An 18087-nucleotide genomic window follows, 5' to 3' on the forward strand; every position below is an offset into this window, starting at 1 on the left:
TTATGAAGTTATTGTAGTGCTGGGTGATCTGTTTGTCAGTTTATATTTTCCTATCATATCTATTTTTAGCTATTCATTAGTATTACTTGGAGCCTCTCCTATAAATCTTAAACATTTATAGCACATCTCGACAATTCATCAAATGGAGCCAACCTCCAAGGAAAGGAAACCCAAACCACTTCCCCTGCTCAGCTCAATGAGATTCAGATCCTTGTCTTTTAAACTTGAAACTCAACATTTTCCCATCTGCTCTTTATACACAACAGCCCTTTTTCTCTGCATCAGTATTTTATTCTCCATTCATAACTTTTTACTTCCCTCCAGAGGTTTCCTGATGCTTTTAGTCTGCTGGACTCATAGAAGACTTGGATTTTGGAGGGTTTCTCCCCCCACACTCCATTGAAGGGGAAAAATAATCATTCAGCAATGAATGGCCACTTTTCATTGCACATTCACAAGAGAGACACAGCAGGATCCCAGGGCTGGACTCAAAGACAATTTTCTTTGCTATTCTCACTAGAGGGAAAAACATTTTATCAGAGGCTATTCAAACAAAAAATATTTGGACAATTAAATTTACTTTTTGTTCTATTCATTGACTTGCATTTCTAATCCTCTGTGTACGTGTAACTGTCAAAAAGCTGCACAATTTTCGTGGCTATGGCCATGCTTGGAGGTACCAGTACATGTGACTTGGCTAGGTCACCCATGCAGAGAACATTTCTATAATGGCCAACAAGATGAAGATTTAAAGAAATAATAACCAGAAGATGTTCCCTAGCCAAGGGCTTTGCAGAAGGAAAACCTGCACTGGTGAAGATCCCCTCTCTTCATCCAGGCAGCACTTGGCTACAGGGAGAGGCTGCATCCCAGCTCCTGGATCCTGGGACCAAATACTGTCACAGGCCAGGGGGACTGCTCTCCTCCTCCTCAGCTGTCCTAGGGAAGTCTCAGCTTTGCAACCCCTGCACAGGTGAAAGCTAAGGAACACATTTCTCAGATGCAACTGCTAATTGTCTGCATGCAATTAGCTTATACCTGACTAGAATACAAAACTGATTAAAAATCAGTGACCATCTTTTTCATTTCCTACATATTTGAATTAATCAAAGGAGACATAATATAACAAGAAATGAAAACTGTACCAAGGAAAACAGTTCTGGCATGCATGTTAGTCTCAGAGTGCTTTTAATTTAAACAGCTCATCTGATCAGGCAGAATAGCAGGATGTGGCTCTTCAGGGAGGTAGGGAGTGCTTGGGAGAAGTCAGTAACACAAATGAGTATTTAGATGTTTACAGCCAAAATTGTTTTCTGTCAGTTCACACCATTCTTCAATTTGCCTGATGTCTTTTCCTACTGTCAATTTTTTTGCAAGAAAAAAATAATTAGTTTATACTTGGTTATACCTCCAGGTGGTTACATGCTGGTTTAACCATCACTATTAACCTCCAGCAAGTCCTCCAGTTTCTAATCCAGGTTGTTTCACACCAGACATATGTCAACTTCACAGCATCTCTGCTATGCCGCTTCCTTTTGGCCAGATGTCTCGTACCAGTGCCATAGCAGAATGACTGGACAGCCATCCAAAAGCATTTTAACAGACAAATACTAAAATATCTTTCTCAGGCTGGTCACTCAGTCATCCCATTGCTCAGAAATGTTTGCCTGCCAAAAAAAGGTACTGGTCTGCTAAAAAATTAAGTAATTTTAGGCTACTTGGGAAAAAAATCTTAAAAAAATCTACATATTCCAGTAGTTTTCCCATGCAATGTATTGGAAGCGCATTTCAAGAACTCTGTGACTATACTGGCAGAACATTGCACCACAGAATATCAACTTACAATGTAGAACTTATATTTTGAAAAGAAAAAAGCAAACTGTGCCGGCACAATGATTCAGAGATGAGCGATTACAACAGCAAACCCAAGTATGTCAAAGAAAGCACCATCATGTCAGCATCCCCTCCCCACTCAAACCACTCTTCTCATGGAAAGAAGTATGCCAAATGCTTTACAATTCTTTCAAATTAAAACAACAAGATTAAACTGAAGATTGACACAAACTACAAGGTTCAAATTCTATCCAGATTTCCCTTAGCACTAGACATTTGCAACTCTGGCTTCTTAAAAATTTATTATGGTAATGGCAGTCTTGGATCCAGAATCCTGGCTAGACTCAGACACATGCAAATGACCCCTGTATCTACCTAAGCAAGAACTGTATTTCTGCCAGCCCCAGATGTTTAGAACGCTTGTATCACACACATATACACCCCTTCCCATTGTGAGAATATCTTTATAAAGCATGGGATTTTATTATTTGCCTTAAAGTTCATTGTTTTCATTATTTTCTTGACAAGGGCAATAAACTTAAATTCCACCTCCACTTCCCTGTCAAGGAAAGCTGAGATTCTCTGGTAGATTTAGGAGTATGTACCATGTTACAAGACATAGAAAAAAAGCTACAAGAGTGGAGTCCTGCCACCTGGCACACCATGTCCTAGGGCTAAAGCAGCTGGGAGCATATGCTGTTTCATTGATTTCGCTATGCCTTATAATGAGCGGTGCCAGGGAAGGATGTATACACACATATATATTACAGCATCATCAACATCCATGACATTGGGACACTTTAGAAATCTTTTCATTTACCAGTGCCTCCAGTCCCAGCTTTGTTAGCTCTGGGAAGGAACAATCCTCTGTGAGCTGTTGGTCACACTAAGTTCCCTACTCAAACCAAGATGATTCCCACCAGAAAGTGGAAATTTGACCAAGCCCTGTGTTATCACATACAGACTGATGGAACAAATCCCTGTTTCAGTTTGAAGGGGATTGTTTCCTAACAGAGCCATAGCAAATCAATTTTTTTTTTAAACATATGGAAAGACCGTAGAATAATGATTTATTCAAGGCTTTAGTCTTCTGAAGGCAGATTTAGCTACATTAGTCCATAAGATGCATGAATTGTTCAATTTCAATTTTGGAGCTATCCTTTTAGCAGTGTTGTTTAAACACACTCGCATGGGTGTTCAGCTGCAAAAGCAGAGAGAAAGTTTCATGTCACTAAAAAGTAAAGATTGTAAGATGAACCACTGCATAGTCCAAAGGAACTCATCAGTAACAATGAAAACATCATAATTTGGTTTAGTAACTGATAGGATAAATATTCCATAGCACCAGGAAACATATCTCAGCAACAGCCAGCACTTGCAATCACACTCCACCCCGGCAGGATGCAGGAGCTTGGTCCCCAGCACCACAGAGAGCACGAGCTCGCAGCAGGGGCAGGCACCCAGCGTGTGCTGAGCCACCCCTCTGAGCCTGCCTCACAGGAGAGCCTCCTCAGGGGCTCCTGCGCACCCCCACGCCCCCAGCACAGAAACAACACACACACAAATGCAGCAGGAGCAAGAGAGAGACAGGGGAAGGGAGCAGGGCATAGTGGGGACCACAGGAGGACAGAGCCCCTGAGTCACTCTGTGAGTCTCAGCTCATCTTCTCCAAAGGCCCACCAGAGCACAGAGGTGCTTTGCCCAGGTTGTTTCTTACAATCATTAATTCAGACTTGATGTTTTCACTGTCCTGTCATGGCTGCCCAAAGGATTTAGAGTTCAGGCTGAAGACTTTTAGCAATTTCTGCCACGGCAGCATAGCAGGGCTCTGGAGACACTGATGGTATTTATAGCAGCCTAGAAATTGTACCTCTTCTCACCAGCTGAACCAGCTCCCTGAGCTGACTGCTGCAGCTAATTGAAAGAAGACTGTCATGTACCATCAGCTAAATTTACTGCTGGTCCTCACGATCGGGTTGTGCTGACTGCATTGTGACAGCAGTGTCTAAAGGGAGGTCATCTTCATTTCTACATTTTCTCTCTAGGAACAAGACCTTCTTCTGTGTCTGCACTGCTAGGTTTCTATTTATAGGCTTGAACCCTGTGATGTAATCTTCCTTTTTGTTTCCAAGGAAACAATATTTCATGTATTCTACTTTCAAGTTTTTCTTCCTTTAGGTTTTTCCTCCTCCACCTGCTCTCTTCCTCTGTCTTTAAAGAGACAAGTCAATAGGTAAAACCTGTATTTATCTTTGGCATTTATCTTTGGTAGTTCTCTTTCCTCTAAAACCAGACTTATTCATAGCACTAAACAATTCAAGATATTTCAAAAAAATGCTTAGCAATAATTTTATGCAGTGTTTATACCTATTACTTTTCTGATAGCAAAAGAGCTATAATTGCATTAGGCAGCAACTCCTGTTGATAGTTCAAATTTTTCAAAAACTTAGGGTCTACATCTCAGCCCCAAGTCCTCTTCTCCTGCAAAGATTTTATAAAAGCATCTCACTGACTGTCCAGCCAGTTTTCCCACCGTTTCACTCCTTAAGTGTTCCTAATGGCCAATCCTGTCCCCTGGCACCCCCTTTCTGGCAGCAAAGCATCTCCTGACACCCCTTTCCATGCTCCTTTTTGCCACTGGGTTGTGTTCTCGGATCTGTGGTGACTTGGAGGTCATTTTCATTCAAGTGAAAATTCTCTACATTAATGTTCTTTTATAATAATTTAAAATTTTTAAATAATAACTTTACTGTCTCTAAGAAAAATACAGAGGACCAAATCCATAATTTCGAGTGAAATCAGCATTTATAACAGATGGAATAAGGTGTGTTGAATGGGTAGTTGCACAAGTGCAGGTGCTTTGGTGTCTTACTGGAAGAGCAGCAGGTCAAGCCAATAGCTTGTCTCTGAATTTTCAGCATGCGTTTATGTCTATGGGTTGAAAAATGTGGGAGAGACTGGCTGTTTTAACAAGAGACTATTTTAACACTGCAGAAAAACTGAGCAACACCGCTCATAAATGTAGTTGATTAATTCTGACTGGGAAAACTACTCTCATTTTTATTACTACTGCCTCGTGTCTCCATGATATAAAAACAATAAATGAGTTGGACAGGTGATGTTCTGCTCAAGGAACAACAAAGTAACAGACAAGTTTTTTTTAAGGACTGCCCACTTCAGAACATAGAAGAGCATGTAAAATTCCAAGCTAAAGAAGATGATGTGGACCAAGAACACTCAATAACAATTTATGTGGTGAAAGGGAGAAAAGGTGTTAAAGCATGATAGAGATAAAGATATCATAGATATAGATACAAATTTTATGCTGTCAAAGAAATTATCAAAGTAAACATGGAAATGACCTTTAGTCAGCATCTTGCATTTTGGGTCATGTTCTAGACTAATACCCATCTCTTCCTGTATCAGTTCCAAGGAAGGCCAGGCTCTGTTGAAAGGTGTGTGATCTTGATTCAGAGGCAACAAGTCTTTCCACAACATCTCTGACTTGTCACATAAAAGGATGTGCAATGGGAACATTTACATGATCTAGACCTCTGCCAACATCTCTGGATTCTTTTCAAAAATTCATCACAGTCTTTCCTCAGATCCCAAAAATAAGGGTTTCCCATGCTCTGCAGCCCCTACTGGAAGCTATTCCAGGAAGCCACTTGTCTCCTTCTTCCACCGCCAAAGCTTCCATAGTTTTTTCCCAAAAGACCACATTTGTTATCAAGCTTCCCTATCTCCTAATCTGGCCATGACTTAGTAACTTGTCCATGTTCTCTCCTTCCTAATGGTTACTCAGACTCAAGAAACTCAGTAAAAATCACATTTGACAGTCATGGGAAAAGTAGCAAGGTTTCAGGTGTTTGTCACTAGGTTTTGTTAGTTTATTTCTGAAATAGAATATTTCTGATAGCTGAAATGCAGAGCACATTTCACGGTCTGGCAACGCATTGCTTTAGAGATTGTGGCTCTGTAAGAAAAAGAGCTTTATGAAGTTTGTTTGCTTCTCAAAGACAATCCTTGGCACTGGACAGGTCCTGTTGGGTCTCAGTAAATCAAAAGCTTATTTGATGTCAGTGAAACTAAGATGCAACTGCTGTTTTGCTCCAGGTTGTCAGAAAGCTTCTCAGTAATTACTTTCAGTCAGAATAGATGCTCAATTGTTCTTTCCTGCTGCAAGGGGGAAAAAACAGCAGCTTGCTCTTCCTCAATAATTCCCTCATATTTCATTTTTAATCTCTTAAGCAAATTACAAGTGAAGACCTTTGATGTATGCGCCAAACTCATTCATTTCTCAGTACTTGCTGGACTAGAGAGGATCTCCCGTTCTTATGCATGTGGATGATAATAACAACTTCAAAGCCTCCAGGCATGTGTTAGCTCTCCCCAATTTCCTTTATAAGAATGCATTTTGTGGGCCAACACCAGTTAAGAACCATATGCAGTTGTACTTGAATGCCATCTATTAAGGCAGCCTTGCTATCTCTCTCATAATGTAACAATCCTATTTCTGCTTTGCAGATCTACTCAGTCTGGATTTTGCATTTTTCCTGAAATGAAGTACCTAATTTCCAGCATTTATGGTGTTCTCGGCTTAAAATAGTCTGGAACCTGATCAAACTCAGAGCAAAAAGTCATTAAAAGGCACTTGGCCTGAGGTAGTTTGGAGCATTCCTGGTGGATTATGAGGCATTGCTTTGCTATTGTGGGGTTTTATGACATGAAGTGCAGCTGATTACTTCTAGAAGGACAGTAGGTCATAGCCATATGGTACCACAGGACCAGATGTTCCAAGTACAGCAGAACAGCTGCACCTGAGCAGTGGCTGGGTAAACTTCTGCAAGCTTGCTAAGGAAGAATGGAAAGGGGACATATTTCAAACCAGTTAGTGTTATAGCTATCATCATTATTTAGTTTGTCCAACTCATTATCAGAACACTTGGAGGCAAAGACCATAGAAGAATTAAAGAGAATATAATGTAGTCACATAAATAAGAAAAACCACCATCAGAGACAATTTACATAGGAAGAAAATAAATAGTTTTGGAAAAGATGTAAAACTTCAGGCTTTCAGCCAAGCTTTATCTGAGGAGGTGGAGTGGGAAGAGTAAACAGTTTTTCTCTAAGGCAGAAAATTTATCCCATAAGTGGGGAGCACAGATTTCATGTGATTTCCTTTAATGGGTTTGTTACTGACCACAGTCAGTGGAACAGACACCAGACCAATGGCACCAGCACAGCAACTCTGGTGTTTCCCCATTTGCCCTGCCAGCAAGCCAGAAGCCTGTACCAAGTGGACTGCAAACATCAATCCAATTTCTGTCTCCTGGCTCTATTTAAGTCTAGATTTGGCACTCCATATACCATGAGATTGCTCTGACCTGAAACCTGCTCTCAGCATGTCTGGACAATTTTTCTGATCAGAGTTACATACCAAGTATCTACTATTTTTGTTTATTTTTTTAAGTGTGCTATGCTTAGGAAATAGGTTGGACCACACATTTCTGGAACCTCTGCAGCAAAATGTTATTAATGTTACAGAGGAGTAGAAGAAAAAGAGCTTCTTATCCCCATGAATAGCAAGAGCAGAAACAGACTATGGCAGTTTCCCAATTCTCTTGTCAAGAGAATTAGGTGCAATTCTCTGTGTGTTACTGTGGTAAATTAGGGACAAAACCCACTTGATTTTTGGCAATGCTGTTTTCTTTAGAGGTCAGTTTAAACACTGACCAATTGCAGATGCCCCATTTTTGGGCCTGAGGAGCACATCAGGATGCCCTGCACAGCACAGAATGAGGTACCCACTGGGTACTCTCTCTCTGCATAGGATTCCTCTGGTAGGTGCTCTCCTTGCAGAGCTTTCTCTTAGCAGTGACAGAGCAACAGGGGAGTCAGCAGTTTGGGGCCCCAGGCTCTCCCTGTTCCCAGCATTCTTCAGTAAGGGGAGGTTACAAGGAAGACCTCATCCCTATTTTCCACATTACTATGCCTTGGGATCTATACTCCATTTCAACACAAATCTCCCAGAACATTTTTTTCTGCTGACAGTGAGAGAAAAAGCAGGAAAGTGAACAAAATGCCTTTCAGAGCCCCTGCTCCAGCCTCACCCCACAAACTCAGGGAGCCTTGTTGGGGATTGGGGTCCCTCTTTCCTAACCCCCAGGGAACTTGCTTTGTCCCTGTCTCATGCAGTCTCTTACAAACACAGGCACTACACTGAGCTATTAGCCCCGCCACAGACATAGCAAGAGAAACACCGGTCAGTAAATTTGACTCCTATCAGGTCAAATCCAAATTACCCTCTTGACAATACCGCCTAAGAAGCTCATAAAACAATGTGCCTGCTTGTTATATGACTTGGACAAACAGCATCAACCTTTATCTACAAGAACGTTTGCTTACTGAGTAAAAAAAGAAAACCACAAAATATAAAGTAACATACCACAAGTCTTTAATTTCTGGTGGACCTTTAAGTTCCTCCTATTTTCAGACTTTTAGAAATGCTCCTTAATGTGTCAACTTAAAACATTCAGCCACTGAAATCCTTACTCTGTGAAGCAAAGCTGCCCCTTTGATTTGATTTGCAGAATGGCCTCACAAGTCAACATAATTCTGATTCCCCTGCTGATAGCAGCAACACAGCCGACGTCTGGCTGAAATGAAGTAATGAACAAACAGACAGCGCTTATTAAAGAATCAAATAAAACTCTGAATACATCAATCAAAAATAAGCATACAACCAATATTTTCTGGCAATCCAGAGCTGGGAGATGAAGAGGGAAGCACAAACCCAGGCTCAAACAGTAGGTTACTTAGAGCAGCAATTGTCATTTTTGTTTTATGGGTCTGCAATGCCTGTCTCAGCAGAGGCTCAACCCTGATGGGGGCCATTAAGCAATACTTCAGTATAAAGAGAAATTAAATGAGTAACGCCCAGCAAGATAGTCCTGCACACAAGGTATTGTCAGACAAGTTTTATGTAGTGCTTTATAAACACCAGTTGACTTCAGCAAGAATCAAGGGCATGCAGCATTTTGTGAGGAGGGTGCAGTCATTTAAAGCATTTCTCTCTATCTGCAGTAATCAAAACAAGTTATAGCCAGGCTACAACTACATGTCTAGGTTGAAGACTGCTTGTCTGTGTGAGACAGAACCATCTGGATTTACTTTACAGTTAACTTTAAAATATATATATCGGATTTCTTAACTTTTGCCAAACAACTGGAAACATAATGGTTTCTGCATGCTGTTAGTATCTCACTACAGCTGCAAATGTCCATTAGGACAATCTTATATAATTATATACTTATTCTTCCCATGAAATCATTAAAAACCCAGCTTTTCCAAATAAGAGCATATTTTGTAGCAAAGAGGAAATCTTCCACTTCACCAGGTTGGAATGGGGGAGGGAAGTCTTCTAAAGCAGACCTTTACTCAAAGCTTTTTCTTTAAACTAACATAAAAATTACAAGTCTTAGTGTGTCAGATTTTTCCAACTTTACCTCTAGTGTGCTCCAGCCAGAAATCTACAATTTCTTTCCCTTTTCCTTTCCTTTGTGGAAGAAGCTCATTCCTTCTAAGATTTTTTTTTTTTTCCCAAAGAAAAAAACCAGCTTTTTCCCCCCCTTTTTCCAACTCTTCCCTCTGGATGGGACTTCGGTTCTCATCCTTCCCCCAGTTCCATGCTCTTGTTCAACAGAAACTGTCAGTGGCACCTGGTGCCACTGGGTGACTGCCCTTGGGAGCTGATCCCCAACAACAGGGATCTGCACACAGAACGTGAGCAGGCTGGATGCAGGCAAGGCTCCAGGAATGGGGGTGATCTGTGTGTTCAAAGCACCATCATCAGTTTGGCCACAATTTTCAGAAATTACCAATAACAGAGCACACGTCAGTTTTTAGGAATCCAAGGTAACAATTCAACTTTCCAGAAGGCAGGTGCTTCCTCTTGCAAAATAAGAGCCTTCCTGCTGTGTTTTCTATGTATCCAGGCTCAAAGCACTCCAAGACATTGGCCACTCTCAAAACATCTCAGCAGCTCAGATTTTTTAGTTAACAAAAACAAAACTAATGGAAACACAAACAACAAGTCCTAAAAATTGGATTCAATCCTGTGCAATGTGCTCTGGGATGACCTTGCCTGAACAGGGAGGTTGGACCAGATGACCACTGTGGTTCTTCCAATCTTACCTATTCTTTTCCAGGAGGTGACTGACTTTCTGCACATGTTCTCAGGAACCTACAGAGAGAAGGGAACAAGGGCTCATATTGTTTTGACAGCCATTCAGACAGAAAAATACTTCTTTTTCAGATGCCTGCCTGAAAATAAATACTACAAAATGCTGTAACGCTATCGATCTCATCAGAACGACAACCTTGGTCAGAGACAAGCAACAGACCACTTCCCATCCTTGGGGCACACAGACCTCACAGAGCAGCCTCCTCTCACCAGCAGTGCTAGTCTGCTGGATCATCTTACCCATGTTACCCATACTGGGTCACCTGCAAGGATAAAGATAAAGCAACTGCTGCTAGTTTCTGTTATATGGTCTCTGTATCTCGTCCTCCACAAAGTTTGTCTGTTATCAGTATAGAAATAATTTGCACAACAACTTTACAAGTTATCTTAGAAGGCACAGCGGGTTTCTAGCATCCAAGCTCTTTCTCATTTTAAGAGTGACTATCTGAATAATTGGCAGGGAGGAGCTTGGCTGCTCTGTAATGCAGAAACTTGGCTAGAGTGATGCTGTTAGCATGAAACAGCAGCAGATCCAATGCCCAGAACTTGAACTGAAACTGTTTGTTATTACTTCACATCTGTACTGCAGCATTAGCCACAGGCCATGACCAAGTCTGGCCCTGGTCCTTCTGGGATGAACTTCTATATTTTAAACAGACAGGGGATGACAAAGGTGATTGAAAGGATTTAATGCAACATTAAAAATAACTGACAGAGTCAGGAATTTGTGTCTCACTGAAAATTAATGGCAACTACCATAGGACTCGGGTACATTGGAAAAAAATGGTCAGGCATCCTGAAACCTTGGTAGGGCACAGGCATTTGCAGTCACAGAAGACTGTTTCTGTTCTTGCAAGAAAAGAAAAAAGTTCCACAAGAGGTTTCTATCAATAACTGGCTGCTTTTTGCAGGCACTGGTGCAACAGTAGAGAGCACTGTGAGGCAGAAAGATGGGCAAGCAGTGCATGCAGGTCTGCTCAGAGATATCATTCCCAGGATGGTCAATTCAACAGAACAAAAAAGGTCCAGGGACCAAAGGGCTACTTCCAGTATCACACACTTGCCCTGACTGGTCTCTTCGCCTCTTTTTCCCACTCTCTGACAGAAGGCAAAGATCTGAAGAATTTATTTTAAGAAATATCAATACTCACATGACAGCTGGATCCTAGATGCAAGCCTAGCTCCAACAGCATCAAAGTCTCCTCCTAATGCTGTGGTGCTGGTTGCAGATCTGAGGCAGGGTTTGCTGCAGAACAAATGCCCAGGCAGAGGATGTCGTGTGTGATCCCCAAGCCCTTCAGCCCTGTGGCCATGAAGGTCACAGCAGATGAAGTACTGGAGTGGAAGAGGTGTGGCTCTGACCCCAGGGGACCCAGCTTTGATCTTTGATGAACCTAGCTGTGACTTGCCAGAAGAAGTTTTAGGCTTTCTTAAGCAGGAAGTCATGGAACTCTTTAGGGAAGTAGAGAATTTTTCAAAGGCTGGAGGGTGCACCTCTGCCTTTTTTTGGCAAGCTGTCACCAGAACTGAGCCATGCTGGGCACCTTGTTGCTCTCAGCAAAGAAAGGCATTTCATAAGTTAGATGGGTACTGGAAGTGTTGGCACTGGAGAAAACCAAAACAAGAAGTAGGGGAAGTTGGTTTTCTGGTGGAGCTCATGCAAGAGAAAAGGACCTTGTCAGGATGCCACCCCTCCCACTGCCCATTGTTGTGCCAGTGCCAAGTCACTTGTGCACAGCATGACAGGAAACAGCAGTGCAATGCTCCTTACCCATATGCAGCAGTAAAATAGCATTGGCCTTGACAAGGGAACAACATCAAAGATTATATTTGTTATATTATTGTCAACATGCAGGCATCATGTTATCTTAGTCACACCAAGACTAGGTAACTAAACTGCCAGGTTTAATGTTTCAGGTCACATCAGGGAATAGTTTTACCAGCAGATGTAAAGATCGTCATTTGGAGTGGGCAGCACTCAAGGTCAGAGTCAGCAAATCCTCCTCTAAAAATAGACTCTACTTGCACAGTTCGTGAGGCTTCTTGTGTCGTTCTGCTGCACTTCACAGGACCCAGTTACTTACTGCACCCACCTAAGCTTACAGGTAAGGCTAAGCAATATGCATTTCCTGCTGTGCTTCTGCTCCTTTTTCCTTCCTTTTGTAAACTGGTTTAGTAAAGCAGGGAGAGGACTGAGAAGTGGAAAACTTGCCGAGGTAACTATTAATCTCATTAGCTTGTTGCAGAGAAAAAAAATTAATTATTACAGACTCAAAAAGGTTTTGAAAGTATAATGTATAATTTTAGAAATTTTAGAAAACCAAACTTGTTGTGTTACAGAAATCACTTTATAAATTAGGAAATTAGGTGCAGAAAGTGTAATTATCTTGGAGATAATTTCATTGTAAAAGTTAGGGAATGAAAATGCAATATTTAAAGACTTTAACATCTGTCCCAGAATATTTTGCTTATTCTTCAGTAATTGCTCCACCCTCTAGTCAAATCTAGCTTTTCCAATTGAATTAAAAATCTCTCAGATGATGCTGTGTTTTAAGTTCCCTTGGACATTCTAATAATATTTAATAAAATTTCAGCTTAATCTGTTTTCAATTAACCAGTCCACTCAACAATAAAGAATGAGGGCAAAAATAAGTTTTTAAAATGTCATATGTGGCTTAGAAATTCATTGAAATAACTGGTTAGTTTTGAATATTCACAGCAGGAGGTTCTGGGAAATAATTGCACAGAGGCTACAATTATTCTGGTTTTAAGCTGTTTAAAGATGACTGCAATAGATGAACTACTTTATAGTCCATGAATGCTTTAAGCATAAGAATGCAGGGCTAAAATAAAGGAACTGAAGTAAATGAATTTTGGTGAAGACTTGGACAGGAATAGGGATCACAGGATTGTACTTTTTCCTTAAGTATCCTGCAAATCCAGTTTTGGAATTTGGTAAATTCTTTTTGGGGTATTTCAAAAAAATATTCTTGAAAGACTTTTCCATCACAAGAAGTATTTGTAAAAAAGTAACCTTTTTGGCCTAGCATTAGGGAAAAAATCCCCAACAAAACAAAACAAGACATAACCCCACCCAAGGAGCTTTTGCCACAGCTCATTGCAGTACCCTGGGGTGTAACAAGTGTGAGGTTACAGGGGAAGCACACAGCTCTTCATGTCTGCTGCCAGCCTTCCCAGGCTGAGCAAAACAGCATGGGGTGGTGTATCAGGGAGCACCATTCTCAATGCATTTCATTAAATCATCTGACAGAGCAAGCTTTTGTCACTGCAGCTGACCAGCTCTCAGCTCAGCTGATGCAGTTTGAGTTACAAAAAGCTTAAAACCAAAGCACTGTTTACCCTCCTCCCAAGTGCAAACACTGTGCTCCAGACGTGTGCATTGGCTCCTGCAGGAACTTTCCAGTTTATAAAACAGCCCTCTGCTTAGTCATACTCAAAAAGGGCAAGCACTTTTTCACCCTGAAGGGAGGTATGTGTCTGGCATGTGGGCTGGAAATGGAAGAAGAGAACATTTCTTAAAAATTCAAGAAATTGCTGAGTAGATCCTCCCTCACTGTTTCTGTAGATTCTCAGTCATTAGATCTGATTTTTTTTTTCTGAGTTCAGCACTGAGCTTACTTGAAGACTGGTTACTAAACTAGATTCAAATCTTCTGCACATTTTTTGAAAGTGTAGAACTGGTATTCTCCATCCTTACCTTCTCTTGGGTCCTTCCCTCTTGTACACACTTGTTACAAACATTGTTCCTCCATGAGTTCTTACCTAAGGTGGTTAATAACCTGAAGGAAGGAAGGAAGTAAATATAAAACCATTAGTTTTGCAGTTGTCTGTTAGGCAAAGTCTCAGTTTTTACTCCCAGGAGAGTAGAAGTCCAACAACTTCAATGGCATTAAATTCTGCCTGATAAATAAAAACATTCAAATAAGTCTGCCCTGTATCCAAGATCAGAAAAGAAAATAGGGTACTTTCTTAGTAAAAAGCTCTTCATGTACAGAAATGATTTCTCAATCAAAGTTACAGAGTTTTTTCCTTCTTTTTTGTTCTTCTCCTGGATTTAGTGTTCATGGCAGTAAATTAACTACTTTAGTCCCCAGTTTTGAGGGTGAAACTACCAATTAATTTCAAGGGCACTGTGTTTATCTCCTATTGCACTGGGGTGGGTATAAAGCCCTGTAGACATGTCATTACTTTTGTGGAATCCTCATGAAAACTGATAGGTAGTTCTCTTTCCTTCCCTTGGCATCTTGGAAAAGACTTGGGATGATACCACAGTTCCACTCCTTTTTCAGAGCTGGCAACAGGTAGGAGGGAAATATGAAAGCATCAGAACAGGAATAAGATTAAAATCTGCCTCCCCATTTACAAACAGGTTGTACATTTAGGTATTTGCTAAATGCTAAAAAATTTCACTTCTCAGCTAAACCAGCTGAATTTGTGATTGCCCAGTATTTTCAGGAAGAAGTTGCTTTTAGATAACTCTGAGTACAAAACCAAGGCTTGTACACATGTGCACATCAAATTAAATTTAATAAAGCCAGCATCAAAATCACCACTAGCACAAGTGATCAATGTCATAAGAGCTGGGAGAACTTCCAAGAGCAGGACACATGGGTGGTAAAGAATATAAACTATTCTGCTGTATAAATATGGACTGAAGTGGGCATTAAGGCAAGGAAACCCTGTGCCCTGCATGACAGAACAGCTAATACTTCTAAAGGAAAGAGTAAGGAAAATTGTCTTCTCTCCATTTTTCTTCCCAGTTTTTACTTGTTTAGCCTCTCTCGTTGCATAGTTATGCCAAGGCCACTGGGCTCTGACTTTATTGAAGATCTGAAGCTTCAGGCACACAAATAAAGCTACAAGTTGGCAGCAGAGTACCTATGGTGGGGTCAACAGCAGTGATGGAGGAACCCCCTGTGCCAGGGAGGGGTTCAGAAAAGGAAAGGATACATAGGCCCTTGCACAGGAACAAGGCAAATGCAGTCCTTGGCTGTGCATGCCTGATTTTTTTCTTTTTAAGTCTCTACAGCTGACTTGGATCTCAACTCCCAGGCATAAATCTTGCCAAATTGTTTGGCATCTTTATACACAGCACTAGGGCTTGCACAGCACGTTGAGCAGAAAATATTAATATTAAGAAACACAGTATTTTGTAATGTAGCTAATGACTTAGAGCTTTCAGTCTCAGAGTACTCAGAAACTCCCACTACTCATGGAAAACCAGCATTAGAAATGTACACAGCACCACCAAGGCTCTGATGTTCACCTCTAGATAAAAAGCTGTTTCCCTCCCCCATCTATGGGAATACCAAACTGTAGAGCTCATGACTGACATTTCCAAAAGCATTAACTCATCCCTACAAATTTTGTGGTGGGACTGGACATCCCTTCAATTGAACAGATTTGAAAATGGGCCACTACATTCTATGACTTCATAGGGCCTTACTGGAAATTTTGGGTTAATTTGAGTAGTTCAAGGGACTCCAAACATGGTGCAGAAGGCAAACCTTTCACTGCCATATTGGTGCTCCAGTCACTAGACTGTGTGCTCTGTCACGGTCTGAATTAAACAGCAGATAGACTGGCAGATTTTTTTTCCCCCTTGCACTTTATTTCCTCCCTCCCTGCTTTGTTAAAAATAAAATAAAAAAAAGCTAAAGAGCTGTATAAGAAATTCCATCTGGCAGCTGTAGAGTAGATAAGTGAACATAAAGAAGAAATTCCTTTGCTGTGCCTAGTGCATGCTGCTTATCCAAATTAGCCACACAATTACTTCTATCAATGCAAAACTAGTTTAATGTTTTTTTCCTAGTGCACAGCACTTGAGAATGACTTAAAATGCAGTGTAATTTGCCACAGTGTATGTCCTGAAGTGGCTCACTAATGAAAAGAGGATTAACTCTCCATTATTCTGAATTACCATTTTGTGAAATCACTAACAATATTTTCATTTATATACATATAACCCAAGGGGGACAAATATTCCAGCCATCCAAGCGATTAACAAATAAAATTTATTAGATAACATGCACTTTGGTCTTATTTATGAAGAGAAAGATTAGGGTATAAAAATGCAGATGACTGGATTTTTATCATCCTTGTTCTGATAATACCCTTAAGTCCATGACAGCAGAAGTGGGGAGCACGGGCGGTTCAGCGCTGTGTGCACACTGCAGTGGGGGCAGAACCCGCAGGATGCCAGGCTCAGCAGGCACAACCTCACAGGCTGCAGCACCTCTGGGGCCCCACCAAGGTGTGCCCCACACCCACCTCTGGCACAGAGGGGCAACAGGAAGGTCTCACCAGCTCACACAGCCTGCCCTTGGCACAGGCCAGCAGAATGAGAGGGAAGCTGTGCTCTGGGCACAGGGAAACAGTGGGATGAGCTACAGACTGCCCTGCCTCACTGGGAGGAAACTCCTGGCCTCAGATACGGGGCTCTGCTCCTCAGTATGCCCTGAAGCTGGGCTCAGACCTTCCTGCTGGGGAGAACACTCTGGGACAAGGGCAGCTCCACAGCCAGCTGACTTTTCATCCTTCCCCCATGAAATAAAAAGGTTGCCCTGAAGCAGCATTTCCAGGAGCAGGCAGGGTGCAGAGTTCTTTATGCAAAGGACATAAGGACAGTCCCTACTCCAGAGAGCTTCCACATGACCCTGGGATTAGCTCAGTTGGTCAGAGCAAGGTGCTAATAATGCCAGGCTCACAATCTCCTTGTGGGCCATTCACTTGCAATGATTCTTGTGGGTCAGGCTATTCTGTGATCTAAGGCTGTGTGTCCCCAACACGGTGCAGTGCCATGAAGTGACTGCCAAGCTAGCACAGCACTGGTACATCACTCAGCCTGCACTAACTCATCTATAGCCCACAGGAAGCACCACAAGGGGTGGGAGTCTGCTCCAACAAGCCGGTGCAGAGGTAACCCTGCAATCTGGCTGCCATCTGACTGCACTGGGTGAGCACTCTGCAAGAGATGGTCTCCTCTCCACACAAGTCTGCCAGAGAAATCTGAGCTTGCCCTGCCTGGGTTTGTGCTAAACATTCATCCCTTATACCCACAACAGCATTAAGAACAAGCCCACAAGAAAATCCAATCCACTTTTCACTTTATATTCCAAGAGGGCTGGCCTAGGGAATAGCCTTCCTGGAGCTCCGTTTGGTGTATGTAGAACAACTAATATGAGATGGGGTTAGGTATCTTTGATTCCTGGGAAGATGCAAGCCCTTCTGCCCCCAACAAAATGCTTCATGGCAATTATTTCCAGAGTTGAAATAGCAAACCAGCCCTTTTGCCCCCTTTTCCCTCCTTCTAGTTAAACTCTGTTACTTCTTACATAGTCTAGAGTCAAATCTGAAATACATGTTTTATTAGAGGAATTTCAACTGATGCTTTCCTGTGCTCTAATTCAATTTAAAAATCCCTGCAGCAGATAACATTGGCAAGGCATAAAAGAACATAGCGTACTTGAAAGTTCAGGGAGCATGTGGCTTCCCAGGACAGACGGAAACAAGGATTTCTCAGCAGTGGTCGAGCTTTCAGAGTGTTAACCAAGCTCAAACTGTGCCGGTGTTCCAGTACCACAAACGATCATTTGCAGATGTAATTGCCCTGTTCTGAGGTGTAACAAATCAATGCACTGTGGCCACCAACTGTGATTACTGATTACATTGCTTTCTCTTCTTCCTTTCCTCCATCCCATGTTATGGAGCCATGAATAAAAGTAGTCAGTCCTTCAGCATCAAGGCAACAGGCTCCCAGTTATAATTCCTTACTAGACAAATAGCAGTTCTTATCAATTTCTAGATAACACCCTAATCACTCCCGAAGTCAGACTGACTTAGATTTGTATCTCTGACAGACAAACATTATCTACACTGCTGAGTCTGCATGTAGAATTAGCATAATTCTGGCACAGGAAGGAAGAAGGCTCTCCCAGGGCATGGCTACTGGGGCAGATAGATGGGACTTGGTACTACACATGCAAGAC

This window comes from Agelaius tricolor, unplaced genomic scaffold, assembly GCF_023055355.1.
Source record: "Agelaius tricolor isolate 1412-34295 unplaced genomic scaffold, bAgeTri1.0.p SCAF_13, whole genome shotgun sequence".
NCBI classification, from domain to species: domain Eukaryota; kingdom Metazoa; phylum Chordata; class Aves; order Passeriformes; family Icteridae; genus Agelaius; species Agelaius tricolor.